The sequence below is a fragment of the Sinohyriopsis cumingii genome, chromosome 14, assembly GCF_028554795.1.
Source record: "Sinohyriopsis cumingii isolate HCF-2022 chromosome 14, ASM2855479v2, whole genome shotgun sequence".
In the NCBI taxonomy this organism is placed as follows: Eukaryota; Metazoa; Mollusca; class Bivalvia; order Unionida; family Unionidae; genus Sinohyriopsis; species Sinohyriopsis cumingii.
The window spans coordinates 55,061,461-55,079,323 of record NC_142974.1 but is presented as its reverse complement, the minus strand read 5'-3'; the positions used below and the strand labels follow the sequence as shown (position 1 = coordinate 55,079,323).

The 17,863-nt window shown below is 32.8% G+C and overlaps 1 long non-coding RNA gene across 1 annotated transcript; it reads left to right on the top strand.

Annotated features, from left to right (window-relative positions):
- The first annotated feature begins 64 nt into the window (after positions 1-64).
- On the top strand, positions 65-15,043 carry LOC149783851 (uncharacterized). The gene is made up of 3 exons (XR_016413692.1): positions 65-313; positions 12,949-13,039; positions 13,696-15,043. It is a non-coding gene; the product is annotated as an uncharacterized LOC149783851 (long non-coding RNA).
- The last annotated feature ends 2,820 nt before the right edge of the window (positions 15,044-17,863 follow it).

The window sequence follows — 17,863 nt, the reverse complement described above, 5'->3', positions numbered from 1 at the left end:
AAACTTCTCTTGCAGTAATTCCAATGGACTCGTCCATTGTTGTCATTACCTGGAATGACCCAATTATAGAAAAAAGCAACCGTCAAGATGGAGAAGGCAACTTTTTACCATGTTTTTACGCGGCTTTGTATTTATCTGTATGGTGATAGGTTTCGTTACACCCTACTCTGCTAAATTATTTGCATCAGTTTGTGGAATTTTGATTTTTTTTCTTCTTCAACTGGTATATTTTCTACAATGACTGCAGCTCAAAACGTGATTGGGATTGTTTTTACCCTGAAAACAAGAAACGTTTGGGTATGGTTGTCTCCACGTAAGTATGTTTAAAACGTAAAAGCAAACTGACAGGTAGCTGGCATTGTGTTACTCATAACATGTGAGAAAGTGGAAGAAAGTTGTGCCAAAGGTGGTCACAATTGACCTGTCATACATGTGCTATATAATAACTGCAAGGGAGGACACTTCTCTTCTTTCTCGCGCAACCTATTTAAGGATAAACGCTGTTATTTCAAGCTACATTTCGCGTAGCGTAATAAATTTGATACCGATGTAGTTATTATATAGTACATGTATGACAGGTCAGTTGTAAGCAACGATACGAGCCCCTGTGGTTCTACCTGTTAAAAAGAGCAAATAGTCGCCATTTTTTTTTTGTTCGTTTGATTAGGGATGTACTGTTCTCCTTTCTTACATGTTTTCTTCGGTGACGTTGAGTAAGAAAGTGCGGATGCGACAAAACACCGGTCGTCCTAAACACGGTATAATGTAATGGACGGTAATGTACAGTAATGCTCAATAATGTACGGTATGTTCATTAATGGTCTGTAAATTTGTATGAAAATAGAGTAACGTTAAAAGAAATTAAAGATTGGAGTAAATTAAAAATACATGTTTTTGGTACAGTTTATTGTTTATGTTGCTTGTACATTAATATTATTACTACTAATAATTTATTCAGTAATTTAGGCTTCAAAATACAAGTAAATATAATGTACACCATGGTGTATAGAAATTAAATGTGATGTTCAACATGAGTATACATATATAATTTCCTATCAGTAATCCATGCATAATATTATAATTTTCTACGACTAAGTATATAATTTACCATTTGTACAAATTATCATAGATTGCCTAAGACGAAAAGCCAAACTGATATTGTAAGAATGATTTCGTATGATCAGTATATTACGATGACTCATGAGGGATAAAAATATTTCTACAGAGAGATATTAATAGTAAAATTGATTAAAGTATTTTTTTTCTTAAATAGGCATAACCAGGACAAACACCAAAAAATGGAATTCATCTTCTATATAAACTTTTTTTTCTCCATCATAATTCACAGTACCTATTATTTATCTCAGTCCTATTGTGCCTACGTGTCTCTATTTTTAGCATAGGCTCTGAGCACCTAATTTAACAAGTAACTTCCTAAAAAAGAATGTGACAATACACATGATATATATTTCTCCAGTTTTAATTCAGTTTTATACATGCTATAATACACTCATTTATATGAACTGTCAATATAATAATAATATAATAATAATAATGAGGACTTTGTATAGCACCTAATCTTTAGAAGGTCTAAGCACTATACAACATTAGACAACACCTATAAGATAAAAAACATATTAATGATATGATTACAAAAACAAACACCATGAAATTAGAAAACATAAAAAAAAACATGCTGAGAATATTTAAGGTAGGAAACATTATTAGGTCTTTTAAGTTTGTTCTTGCAGTCGAAATAAGTGAGTTTTGAGAGCACTCTTGAATGTGATCACTGTGTCTTTGTGTCTAAGTTCAGTGGGCAATTCATATCACACACACGCATTAATATCACTGTCAGTTGTGGAATGCCAGGTCCTTGATACTTTACAAAAGCTGTATTGCACACTTTCATTATTTCTACTAAATTCATATACCCCAATTTCTGACCCCTAGCCAGCAATTGGGTTTTATCACATAATAAAATAAATTCCGGCATCCTCTATCCTGAAACAGTCAAATCATTTTGATAACTCAAAATCCAGCTGCTTTCTTTGTCTGTAGATTTTTTTTATTATCCCTCATGAGTCATAGTAATATACTGATCATACGAAATCATTCTTACTATGTCAGTTTGGCTTTTCGTCTTAGGCAATCTATGATAATTTGTACAAATAGTAAATAATATACTTAGTCGTAGAAAATTACAATATTATGCAAGGATTACTGATAGGAAATTGTATAAGTATACTCATGTTGAACATAACATTTAATTTCTATACACCATGGTGTACACTATTATACTTTTATTTTGTAGCTTGAATTACTGAATAAACAACATAAACAATAAACTGTACCAAAACATGTATTTTTTATTTATATATATGCCCCAGTGCTAGACATCACTATAAACTGCCACACTGCAGACATTGTGGCAGTATGACTGAAAAATTGTTGTGGCAGTATGACTGAAATTTTTTTAAAGCTATGTTAAATATCCAACTCACCACACACACACTGAACTATTTAGTTACATTACCAGTTTTCGAATAGGGACACATGATGGATCTACACTTTGTCCTATATAATTATGACTTTGACTAAGTAAATATGTGAGAAATAAAGATAGCATTTCCCAAACAGTAAATGTTGATGATCATCAAACTTATTTCTGTGATAAAACTGGTTTTATGGTCGATCTCAATAAAACTAAAATCATTGTATCCAGAAATGGTGAATATCTCAATAAAACTAAAATCATTGTATCCAGAAATGGTGGATATCTCAATAAAACTAAAATCATTGTATCCAGAAATGGTGGATATCTCAATAAAACTAAAATCATTGTATCCAGAAATGGTGGATATCTCAATAAAACTAAAATCATTGTATCCAGAAATGGTGGATATCTCAATAAAACTAAAATCATTGTATCCAGAAATGGTGGATATCTCAATAAAACTAAAATCATTGTATCCAGAAATGGTGGATATCTCAATAAAACTAAAATCATTGTATCCAGAAATGGTGAATATCTCAATAAAACTAAAATCATTGTATCCAGAAATGGTGAATATCTCAATAAAACTAAAATCATTGTACCCAGAAATGTTGGATATCTCGAGCAAATGGAAGTCTGGTTTTTCAAAGATAGACATATTGAGTGTGTGCCTTACTACAAGTAATTAACTACACTGCAACCATTATGTGTTATGCATGTGAACTGACCATTTTTATCATCAAAGAGCCTTCCATTCATAACATAAATATTACAATTTCTGCATAATTCTATCAGTGTTAAGCCAAAATTGTTATACACTTTATCATCTTTTGTATGCCTCTTCAATGAAACTTTGCATCCATACACAAGTTCAAGTGTATCATCAGGGATAAAATCTTTAAAATTCTTAATTCTAGCCTTAAAATCTCCTGATAAGAAAAGAGAACAATTTCAGTATTTGACTTTTGATCTTAAATAAATTCTCGCTTAATAATTCAGTTACATCTTCATTACTACTGTTATATAGTTGGGAAGATTCAGGGACATGTACATACAAACCATGTTTATATCTTTATCAGTATGCAAGGTGAAGAGTTAAATAGCAGAATTATACACAGTCATTAAATGTATACAACACTATCTTTACAAATCTTTCATTACAACAGATTTACGCACAAAAAGCTTACTCCTCCCAGATTTTGACCTATGCCCACATTTTTTGCAAACTATATCCATTGATATACATATGAAAATTTATAATACTGGTGTAAAGTAATGGAACCCCAATCTGAATATGCAGAAAGGTGTGCTATATTATGATACAAAATATATAAAAAAATGTGTAGTCATGGAACTATGCATAATTATATTTATTTATCCAGTTTGTGACATTTTTATAATTGATTTTATTATTTAATTTTTGATTTAACAGACCACACTATTTGCACAGATAATCCAACAAGCTAAGCAGGCATAAATCGAGATGCAGTGTTCAAATATCATTAAAATAATTGAGTAGATATATGAACAATATTTGTTACACATTTTTCATAAAGTTTAAACATTGATTTTTGTGATGTGTGCAAAGTTGAGATTGTATAGGGGTTGGTTCTTACAGGCAAGGCAATGGATACCATTTACTCATGGACCCAGGATCGAATCTCTGTAGAATATGAATTAAAATTCTCTATCCTGTATGATATTGCAACTCATTTGTATGTATACAAATTATTTTAGTATTTTTATCAAGCATTCTCCTGTAGAATCGAGGGATAGCATTTCTGTTTTGTTTTATGTAGATCGATTGATATATTAATAGATAGATATTGGAAGTTGTTCCAATTTGTTATCATGTTCATTAAAACATGTTCTCAACATTAATAAAACAATATAACAATCAAATTTATTTTCGTATTTAGTCCATACAACAAAATTGTAATATTCAGTATCCATTACTTAATTTCTTTTACATTATGGTATTTTATCACATCACTAAAAATAAAGATGTTTTTATCACATTTGATAAATAAAAACAATGACTCCCAACTGGACACACACACAGACACACACACACATTCTTGGAAAACCTACCGAATGGGGACATATGATTTTTATCATGAAAAAGGGACATGTTTTATTTTAAGAAATTATGGGCGATAAAGATCTATTTTACTAAGCATTTGATATATGCATCTCATTTCTAATTGATTTGTGGTTGATTTCCAAGAAACACTTTGAGAATCTTTACCATCAGAATGGGGACACTCATATAGACAGTGTTAGTAATTATACAGTCAATTAGGGGACAGTCAATAAGTATGTATTTCGATTTGAAATAATGATCAGTTCAGTCTAAATATTGCAGTAATCTCACCTCATGCACATATTTGCCATCCATATTAACAATCTAAATTGAAATTATCATGTTGAATTTTTACATTCTGTTTTTTTTTGTATATAGAAGTAAAAATTAAGTCCAGGAGTTTGAAGAAACTGAAATGTCAGAATTGTGTGAAAATACATAGAATGTGCCCCTTTTTTAAAATGAAATAGCCAAAGATCTGCATGCCAATCTTCAATTAAAATGATTTTATTGGCAAGAATACAGTTTAGAATTTATAATGTCACACAAAATAACACAGTTTTAACTTTTGTGTACTAAAATTTGCCACTTTTAAAGCAGTCCCCTTAATTAATAAAGCCAATGCATGATAAGATCTCTGCAATATAAAACACACCAAACATTTATTTTTAAAATCTCTCATTTCAGCTGAAAAAGTCTTTAATAAAATTCATATGTAAATGTCCCCATTTTGTAAGTATCATGTCATGGTGGTGTGTATGAAATGTCCTTGTTTTGTATGTACCTTCCCAAATTCGTGTATAAAAAAATGTCCTCGTTTTCTGTAATAAATATAGGGTATATGCCATTTGTATGCATGTGTTTATAGCTTTGTTAGGTTTTTTCATTAGGTGTTTCATTTTGGGGTGTCAGTGTTGGGGAGATATTACTCAGCCATAATAATTAGCCAGTTTCTGGGGACAAACGTTATAGTGTACATTATTGCAGTAAATTTGAATTATGCACATGTGTATATAGCTCTCCATTTTAAATAATTCTTTGATTTTTGTGATTAATTGTTTGATTATGGGAAGTCATTGCTGGGGAAGTAGTCCTGATCCCCGTTATTTTGCCAATTACTAGGAGCAAACATCACTGAGTTTCAGTGTTGTTGAGATTTCATGATGGCATGGTTAAGTTTTAGTGAGCTCAGGTCAGAGCCACATAAGTGTCCCTGGAGCCAAGTAGTCCCTATTAAAATCACATTGTGTGATTGATTGTGTGACTCCAAGTGCAGTATTTATGATAGGGACTGGTAAATCATACATTGGAATGATTGAGAATGGAATATTCCGTTATGTGGAGATGCCTTTTTATTCTTGCTATGATGGTAAATATGGTGTAGAGTTACAGGTGAAATGAGGCTTAAAATCATGATTTGACTGACTTAAGGTAGTGTAGGAAAAATAGTTCCCAGTATTTGAGTTGTGAATTGTATTTTCTGGTAGTTAAGTACTGGCACTACATTAATGAAATGTATCAAGGAGAAACCATGCAGTCGTGAGATTGGCAATCAGTGTGATGTAAATGTGTAGTTTTTGTGGACTTTGCTTTACGTGTTTGTCACAGTTATAAATATTATATGTGTGTTATTTTAAGTACATGTATAATGTATTGAGCAAGTATTTTGATAATGTGAGAGGCAACTCAGTTATACTAAAGGCTACATCAAAGAATTATTCAAAAGGCTCTTGGGTGGCATTTCTTGGAAAAAGAGGACATTATTAAGACTGCAGTATTCCTTTGACCCTATTCAAAATACATGTAGTGTATTTACTATTTCTAACAGCTTCCCTCTTTGCAAACCTGTGTACAGTGTTGTTTTCACCAAGTAGAGCAATACGTCATTCCCTGCCTTGTTTCTGACTCGACTGACCTAACACCAGTTACATTAAAAAAAAAACAGTGGTGGATGCATGATCACTGGATTCCCCTTTTCTGTAAGCAGTTTGCAAGAATGAAAGTTTAAAGGGGGAGATATGTCATACAAAACAAAACAATTTCAACGTGTTTTCTATAATGGTACTTGATAATTATATTAAATATGAAGTAACATACCCCCTGTTTCCTTTCCATAAGTTAGAACCATTAAACATTGTTTATATTTCGAACTAAGATGCCCTGGATATGTATGCACATGCATTTTGCCTGGCGGGGTATTGCAATTGCAAGCATATAGTAGAGAGACATACTGATACTTAGCACTTACAGAATATTCTCTCACCACGGAATACACAGGTATGCAGTCAAATCCATGGAAAACTACTCAGGTTGATTTATTTTAACACTTGAAATCAAAACTGGACATTTAGCATGGGGTTCTAATGCATCCTCTTTTTATTTTGTGTCTGAGATACACAAATCTGTGTTAATAGAAGCTCTAAATGTTGTCAGTAGTGTGAAATCATGTCATATTTTACAATTAACATTTTCGTTTTATGTTAGGAAACACCATTGATAAAAATAATGCACAGCATTACACACATCAGTATACATTGGATATTGCCCTTGGTTATTTAACTACATTTCCATACATTGGTTATTTAACTACATGTTCCCATACAGTGGTTATTTAACTACATATTCCCAAACAGTGGTTATTTAACTACATGTTCCCATACTATGGTTAATTGGTTAATTAACTACATGTTCCCATACAGTGGTTATTTAACTACATGTTCCCATACATTGGTTATTTAACTACATGTTCCCATACATTGGTAATTCAACTACATGTTCCCATATATTGGTAATTCAACTACATATTCCCATACAGTGGTTATTTAACTACATGTTCCCATACTATGGTTAATTGGTTAATTAACTACATGTTCCCATACAGTGGTTATTTAACTACATGTTCCATACATTGGTTATTTAACTACACGTCCCATACATTGGTTATTTAACTACATATTCCCATACATTGGTAATTTAACTACATATTCCCATACATTGGTAATTCAACTAAATATTCCCATACATTGGTTATTTAACTACATGTTCACATACATTGGTTATTTAACTACATGTTCCCATACATTGGTAATTCAACTACATGTTCCCATACATTGGTAATTCAACTACATGTTCCCATACATTGGTTATTTAACTACACGTTCCATACATTGGTAATTCAACTACATATTCCCATACATTGGTTATTTAACTACATGTTCCCATACATTGGTAATTCAACTACATGTTCCCATACATTGGTAATTCAACTACATGTTCCCATACATTGGTTATTTAACTACACGTTCCATACATTGGTAATTCAACTACATATTCCCATACATTGGTTATTTAACTACATGTTCCCATACATTGGTTATTTAACTACATGTTCTCATACATTGGTTATTTAACTACATGTTCCATACATTGGTTATTTAACTACATGTTCCATACATTGGTTATTTAACTACATGTTCACATACATTGGTTATTTAACTACATGTTCTCATACATTGGTTATTTAACTACATGTTCCATACATTGGTTATTTAACTACATGTTCCATACATTGGTTATTTAACTACATGTTCCCATACTTTGGTAATTCAACTACATGTTCACATACATTGGTTATTTAACTACATGTTCCCATACATTGGTAATTCAACTACATGTTCCCATACATTGGTAATTCAACTACATGTTCCCATACATTGGTTATTTAACTACACGTTCCATACATTGGTAATTCAACTACATATTCCCATACATTGGTTATTTAACTACATGTTCCCATACATTGGTTATTTAACTACATGTTCTCATACATTGGTTATTTAACTACATGTTCCATACATTGGTTATTTAACTACATGTTCCATACATTGGTTATTTAACTACATGTTCACATACATTGGTTATTTAACTACATGTTCCCATACATTGGTTATTTAACTACATGTTCCCATACATTGGTTATTTAACTACATGTTCCCATACATTGGTTATTTAACTACATGTTCTCATACATTGGTTATTTAACTACATGTTCCATACATTGGTTATTTAACTACATGTTCCATACATTGGTTATTTAACTACATGTTCCCATACATTGGTAATTCAACTACATGTTCCCATACATTGGTAATTCAACTACATGTTCCCATACATTGGTTATTTAACTACACGTTCCATACATTGGTAATTCAACTACATATTCCCATACATTGGTTATTTAACTACATGTTCCCATACATTGGTTATTTAACTACATGTTCTCATACATTGGTTATTTAACTACATGTTCCATACATTGGTTATTTAACTACATGTTCCATACATTGGTTATTTAACTACATGTTCACATACATTGGTTATTTAACTACATGTTCCCATACTTTGGTAATTCAACTACATGTTCACATACATTGGTTATTTAACTACATGTTCACATACTATGGTTAATTGGTTATTTAACTACATGTTCCATACATTGGTAATTCAACTACATGTTCCCATACATTGGTAATTCAACTACATGTTCCCATACATTGGTTATTTAACTACACGTTCCATACATTGGTAATTCAACTACATATTCCCATACATTGGTTATTTAACTACATGTTCCCATACATTGGTTATTTAACTACATGTTCTCATACATTGGTTATTTAACTACATGTTCTCATACATTGGTTATTTAACTACATGTTCCATACATTGGTTATTTAACTACATGTTCACATACATTGGTTATTTAACTACATGTTCTCATACATTGGTTATTTAACTACATGTTCCATACATTGGTTATTTAACTACATGTTCCATACATTGGTTATTTAACTACACGTTCCATACATTGGTAATTCAACTACATATTCCCATACATTGGTTATTTAACTACATGTTCCCATACATTGGTAATTCAACTACATGTTCCCATACATTGGTAATTCAACTACATGTTCCCATACATTGGTTATTTAACTACACGTTCCATACATTGGTAATTCAACTACATATTCCCATACATTGGTTATTTAACTACATGTTCCCATACATTGGTTATTTAACTACATGTTCTCATACATTGGTTATTTAACTACATGTTCCATACATTGGTTATTTAACTACATGTTCCATACATTGGTTATTTAACTACATGTTCACATACATTGGTTATTTAACTACATGTTCTCATACATTGGTTATTTAACTACATGTTCCATACATTGGTTATTTAACTACATGTTCCATACATTGGTTATTTAACTACATGTTCCCATACTTTGGTAATTCAACTACATGTTCACATACATTGGTTATTTAACTACATGTTCACATACTATGGTTAATTGGTTATTTAACTACATGTTCCATACATTGGTTATTTAACTACATGTTCCCATACATTGGTAATTCAACTACATGTTCCCATACATTGGTAATTCAACTACATGTTCCCATACATTGGTAATTCAACTACATGTTCCCATACATTGGTTATTTAACTACACGTTCCATACATTGGTAATTCAACTACATGTTCCCATACATTGGTAATTTAACTACATATTCCCATACATTGGTTATTTAACTACATGTTCCATACATTGGTAATTCAACTACATGTTCCCATACATTGGTTATTTAACTACACGTCCCATACATTGGTTATTTAACTACATGTTCCATACATTGGTAATTCAACTACATGTTCCCATACATTGGTAATTCAACTACATGTTCCCATACATTGGTAATTCAACTACATATTCCCATACATTGGTTATTTAACTACATGTTCCCATACATTGGTTATTTAACTACATGTTCTCATACATTGGTTATTTAACTACATGTTCCATACATTGGTTATTTAACTACATGTTCCATACATTGGTTATTTAACTACATGTTCACATACATTGGTTATTTAACTACATGTTCTCATACATTGGTTATTTAACTACATGTTCCAATCATTGGTTATTTAACTACATGTTCCATACATTGGTTATTTAACTACATGTTCCCATACTTTGGTAATTCAACTACATGTTCACATACATTGGTTATTTAACTACATGTTCACATACTATGGTTAATTGGTTATTTAACTACATGTTCCATACATTGGTTATTTAACTACATGTTCCCATACATTGGTAATTCAACTACATGTTCCCATACATTGGTAATTCAACTACATGTTCCCATACATTGGTAATTCAACTACATGTTCCCATACATTGGTTATTTAACTACACGTTCCATACATTGGTAATTCAACTACATGTTCCCATACATTGGTAATTTAACTACATATTCCCATACATTGGTTATTTAACTACATGTTCCCATACATTGGTAATTCAACTACATGTTCCCATACATTGGTAATTCAACTACATGTTCCCATACATTGGTTATTTAACTACACGTTCCATACATTGGTAATTCAACTACATATTCCCATACATTGGTAATTCAACTACATGTTCCCATACAATGGTTATTTAACTTAAGCAGTCCACTTTGTGGCAGATCACCTGTACTGTATTTGTCCATTATTCAGTTCAGACCATTCAAAGTTCCTATGCACTGTGATATTTTTCTCTCACATTCTTAACTTTGTAACCCCACTTTTATTAGTTAAACATGGCATCTCACATGATTAAGACAACTGATTATTTGTTGAATTTGTAAATAAAGATTGTCAATAGTGCGATATCAAGTTTCATTTACTTTAGAAAAGACTTCTGCTTTCTTCTTATCATTGTAAAGACCTTAAAATTTTATGCACATAATTAAAGCTATCAAATAAATGTAAATAGTACATGTAGAGAGTATGTAGATGAGAAAAAAGAATGTGTTAGAGTACAGATTTATATATATATATACACACACACACATACACACATGTATATATTTTGACAGATAAATGGATACATAGAAAACAATTTTGGGAATAACTAAATTTCTGTTAGAGATGTTTTGCTCATTAAAATTAAAATTAAACAACAAAGAAAACAGTCTCTGTTAACCCAGTTTTAATCATGTTTTAATATATCATAATGGAGTTTTCTAAAATGTAATTAATACATAGTAGAACACATGCAAGTAAATATTGGAAATTGTTTAAATGTAGAATTTTGTGTAAAAATTGTCAATTTGGACACACTTTAAATATAGAGAGAGAAAAGAATTAAAGGTCAGATACAGATTGTGAGACAACATGCATCTACTAGTGTCAAATATTATGTTGGAATGCAAATTGCCGTATTCCATGAATGTGGAGTTAAGGAAAGCTGGACCAATAATTATTTATAAACTGGAGTCAAAATTACTTAGCAAATAACTTTATTAAAGTGTTAACACCAAACTATTTTGTAAATAATTACAGTGAAAGTGACACATTACCTAAGAAGTGAGGTAATTTGGGAAAGACAGACAGACAATTATATATGTTGTAGAAAAGTAATACAAATAATACAACCTTAATGATATTATAATTTTAAAAAAAACATAGAGGGAATAATGGATCACTTACTCTAACATTTAAATTTAATTTTGGTTCATTTAAAGTCCCCATGTTTATGGGGAGAAGCTAGTACTTCAGTTTAACAATGGTACTCAGGTTTATCTCCCCTGACAATCTCGGGGTTTACCTCCACTGATAATCAGTCAATTTTAATGTCTTTAAGCCTTTTTAAATGATACCTAATTAGGAATTTTTATTATAAAGCCACTTTTTTACTCAAGGGGCATTATTTTAGAATGTGTGGAATGTAAGAAAAAGTGAAGTCTGTATTCTGTTTGCATTACATTGTATTATTCAGAGAATATTGACAATGTACTATCATCATCATTTTAAAATTCTGGTGATGGTGGTTAGTATCTTGCACATTGTACATAGTATAAGATATTCCAACTTCTGTTTTCCTCGTGAGAATATCCTGTCACAACAAGATACCATTATTAATGAAAAAGTTTATGCAGTCGTTACTTCATATATTGTTTAAAAACAATTTCTTTAGGCCTTGAAAGCAATATTGTGCTTTTTAATCAGGACTGACTTATTACAGCAGAAACAGTCTTGAAAGACCAGCACTTCTGCCAGAAATCAATAAATCTGAGCATGAAGAACCTGGTCTATCAAGATAGATGGTCTCTCATAGCAGTGGTCTATCAAGACAGATGGTCTCTCATAGCAGTAGTCTATCAATCAAGACAGGTTTTACTGTAATATTACAGAATAAAATGAGTATTTAGTGTTAAATGACACTTTTTTACATTGTCAGATTTCTCAACTTTTGATGTGTTGCATTTAATAATGAAAAATCCATATATATTCCAGGAACATGAAAATGAGATAAATATTAAAAGAAAATACCTACCTGATGAGAATCAGACCCTTGGTTGCAAGTTTTATGACATGGAACCAAAAGGTAAAATTTGTAAAATGTTATGGTTATCCATACATATACAAAAATATGTATTTCTATCATGACTTTACTGAACTTGAACTTTACGCACTATAGTATATACCTCTTCATTACATAATGGAGCCCCGAGTGGTCTAAAGCGCTTTCCGTCATGGATCATTGCCATCTCACCTCTGTCTGCGTGGGTTTGAGTCTCGGATTTGGCCAATGTGGGTATGTGAGAAAGCTTGCCAGTAGCTTCTCGTGGGTCAGTGGTTCTTTCTGAGGGTTTTCCTGGTTCTTCCTCCACCATTAATACTGGCCGCCATGTATAGCCTATCATGTGCTGAAAAATGGCGTTAAACCCTACAACAACAACATGACTTTCACCCAGCAGTTTTCAGAATCTCCTCAGCTGTATAATGTATAGTTAGAAAGTGAGCATAAAAATGATGAGTAATCAGTCTTTATACAGTTATATAGTACAAAACATGTACACAAAATGCAAAGTATCAGCAATAACTACCTCATATTTGGACAAGTTGGACTTACTCTTTACCTGTAAATACATAATGTAACCACAAATAAGATCAATAAAAATTAAAATATTTGTTTTTTAATCCATGAAACACAAACCAACGCTTGTCATCATCATACCTATTTCATTATACTCATTTCAGGTTAAGAGACAACACTCAACAATTGTACAGGGTCCTTAGAATGTCCATCATCTGGGTTGAAGTTGTTGGTAGCAGGACTCTAATTCTTGGAATAAGTCAGTTTTAACTCGTATACTGTAACATCTAGGAGGATAATTTTGTAACTGGCAAAACCATGCAGTGGAAATATACAGGAGTGGTTATCTGACCAACACCTATGAGCGAATTGTTTGTTTTTCATCAGAATGGATGCCGTTGTCCCCTTATAAAAGAATCTCTGGCTCACAGGAATAGATTCTCTGATCACTGGCAAGACATTCCTATGTTGGAATGTTCTTATTACTGAAGTCTTCTTGGACCATGATATTTGGGGCTTTGGTACTTATGTAGTCAGAAGCCTGACTATGGGTGTATCAGGTGCAGTTACCTTATTCAACAGTGACTTTGATACTTCCAAGAGTGGAAACAAGACTCGGATTTGCACCATAAAACCAGTATCTAAAGACTCCAGCTAATCCTATTATTATCTGGTCTTTCAACTAGCTTTTGCAGCCATGACTGACAAGTTTGAGAAGACTGAAGGACTTCTGGAGAATGCTGCTGGCTCCATCATCATGAAATTCAGGAACTCTGCATGTTTGAGTAGTCCACAAAACCAGTATCTAAAGACTTCAGCTAATCCTATTATTATCTGGTCTTTCAACTAGCTTTTGCAGCCATGACTGACAAGGTTGACAAGACTGAAGGACTTCTGGAGAATGCTTCTGGCTCCATCATCATGAAATTCAGGAACTCTGCATGTTTGAGTAGTCCACAAAACCAGTATCTAAAGACTCCAGCTAATCCTATTATTATCTGGTCTTTCAACTAGCTTTTGCAGCCATGACTGACAAGGTTGACAAGACTGAAGGACTTCTGGAAAATGCTTCTGGCTCCATCATCATGAAATTCAGGAACTCTGCATGTTTGAGTAGTCACTACAAAGGGTGAAGAGTATTGGATCTTTAGGTAAAGTTGCAGGACCATGGGCATCTTCAAGACAAAGGACAAGTATATAGATTGCAGTGATGCTAGTGAGTGACATCAAACAATCCCTTCTTATCTTCTGAGGAGAGTCGAAACGATGGACTGTCTCCGCATGACACTTCATATAAAAACTTTGACTTCTTGGCAGCCTATATTCACGATATTCATGTGACAACTGGACCATGAAAGTTTCTCATGTGTCTTTCAGGTTGCCTCTGTTGGTTATAATACCTGTTGCACTTTCTAACTTGTGTTCAGAAGACATTCTGTAAAGAGAGTACAGGGTATTTTGTAACTTAAATGTCTGTTGTAGCAAAATTTGACAGAATAATGCTACACTTAGGTAATTAGTTGTGTTGTTATTTAGTGTCCCAAAGTGTTGTTTTGTTGTTATTTAGTGTCCCTAAGTGTTATGTTTTGTTGTTATTTAGTGTCTCTGTGTGTTTCTGTACAAAAAAAAACTATGTAGCAAGAAGAAGAATTAAAAAAAAATTGAATGAAATCATCTTGCAGAAAATTGGTCTTCTAAAAAAAAAATTGAATGAAATCATCTTGCAGAAAATTGGTCTTCTAAAATGTTCTTCACACTGCATGTGTGTGTAGACTGCCAGCCAAAAACCTGTCCCAAAAAAGGTCAGTGACTTAAGTGGTGTTCAAGTTAGGTTTTGCTTTTGGGCCTTGCTGAATTTGGAAAATAAAATTTGAAATGAAACCAACACTTTGGTAAGGTTTGTCCCACTTAAGTTGCAGCTTCACTGAATTACCTTTTTTATTTTATTATGAGTCAGGGGTCATCCATTTAGTATGTACGCAAAAAATCTGGCAAAGCTTGACCCCTCCCCCCTCCACACACATGCATACTTTTTTACACCACTACCACCCCACCTGCATATGTACGCTTGACTCCCCCCCCCCCAATTCTGTAGAACGGCCTATATGTAATTTATGCAGAAACCTTAAAGGATTAGTAATATTAATGTGTTTAATAAAACAGATAGTCCACCGATGTTGAATGTCTGGCTGCATCAAAGAAATAAGCTGCATAACTTTAAACAGTTTGTTGTTGTTGTTGTTGTTGTGGGGTTTAATGCCATTTTGCAGCACATGATAGGCTATACATGGCGGCCAGTATTAATGGTGGAGGAAGAACCAGAGAAAACCCCGGAAAGAACCACCGACCCACGAGAAGCTACTGGCAAGCTTTCTCACATACCCACATTGGCTGAATCTTAGACTCGAACCGCAGCAGACAGATAAACAGTTTGTCTAGCGTCCATTAAAATTCAAATGCCAACTGAACCCAGTCGAAAAAGTTACGTATTAGACAAATTATTATTGGGGTTTCACCCCCACCCCAGTTCCTATGTGTACATACACTATCAGTAGACCCCCCCATACTCAAGCATGTATACATATGTACTTGGGTTACCCTCCCTCCCTCCTCCATGCATACATACTAAATGGACAACTCCTAACCAGGCAGTGCTTATAACTAAACTGTTTTCACCTTCCTCATGAAATAACCACTTTTGTTATGCAGAGATTCAACATAAGCTTAAAGGCTTGTTGCAGACCGGTTACCATCATTATCTATATCATAAAATAGCTTCACTGGTTAGTCATTTTCTCCAATCCCAGCATCATTAAATTAGGTGAAAACCCTGTACTGTTTCCTATTTGGTAGTGATTCAAACCATCTCCTTAGCCTATTAGCATTTTTCTGGGCACCCTAAAGCAAGTAATGGTCCATGAAGGCACTGGACATTGGTACCACTTTTGGGTTCCAAATTTGGATGGCCTCTGTCCGTTTTGAGAAATAGTATATAACAATGGTTAGCAAGTACTTGTTTACCCTTCTCGGGCTTGGTTAGCAAAGCCAGTATAACCAGAGCTACTCTGTCCATTGCCAATCCCAGTGTTTTAAAGCTGCTTCTGGGAGCTGTATTCCTAGCTTGTCACTCTTTATAGCTTTTGTTTCTGTTTGGTTACTTTATGGAAAGACTGAGCAAGATATCAAACAGGTTATCAATCACGTTATCAAAGAAGTTACCAAATAACAATACTAGGTCAAAGGTCATATGAATTCTGAATCAGATGTCGAGTTTTATGAAATACTGCAGATGTGGACATATTTTAAATAGAGAGAAAGAAGAGAGAAAAGATAAATGTCAGAAGTGCAGCTTCAAGGACTTGATAGTATCAAAATATGTGTGAAGGCAAACTGGTGTACACAATGAAAGTTGATTGGAAGAAAGATGAATCTTTAGTTATTTATAAAAATTGGAGTCCATAAAACGTTATTAAATAATTAACAACTAAAACGTTAATTCATAATTCAATAGAGTGACTAATGAATTACCTAAAAGAACAAGGTGATTTGGGAAATACAGGTATACAGTCCGATACACCATGGAAAAGTAATACAAACAATACACCCATGATATTAAAATCTCTCATAAAGACTGAAAAATGTGCCCAATCACTCTAATATTTAAATAAAGATATTTGCTTAATTTAAACTCCCCAAATGAACAGGGAGAAACTGGAATTTCTGTGTAACTACAGTAGTGTGTTGATTTACCTCCCCTGATAATGATTGCATGCTATATGGAAATCAATGGGAAGCATCTTTAATATTGGCAAATCTCTAGCACTGCTATCTCATAACGATGCACAAAACTGGATAGAACCACAACTGGTAATCTAATGATAACCTGATGATTCTAAAACTTTTGGGTTCACGGATGGACACAACTGCCAAAATGCTCACTTGGGGCGAAATGATTGATGTATTGATATTTACACTATACAAGTTACTCTAATCTTCAGCAGTAATGAATAATTAGTGGTTTACATTCTTATTGCTTAATTTGAGATTTAAATTAAAATCTACCCCAACACTTGGACTTGTTCTAGATAAGATTTTACTTGATGAGGAAATTGGACTATTTCTTCTGTTTGAAGATAGCACCATCATGCCTTCCAGATGAAAGATGTTTTTAAAACCTTCATGCAGTACAAAACAATGGAGTCTTCCATCTGATAAAATGGAACAGCTAGAAATGGCATAAAAGGTTGAATTAAATTTAAATACAGGATCTTGTCAAGAGGTTAGTGCTAGGACTGTCACACTGCAAACATCATAGTGATATGACTTTTTTTT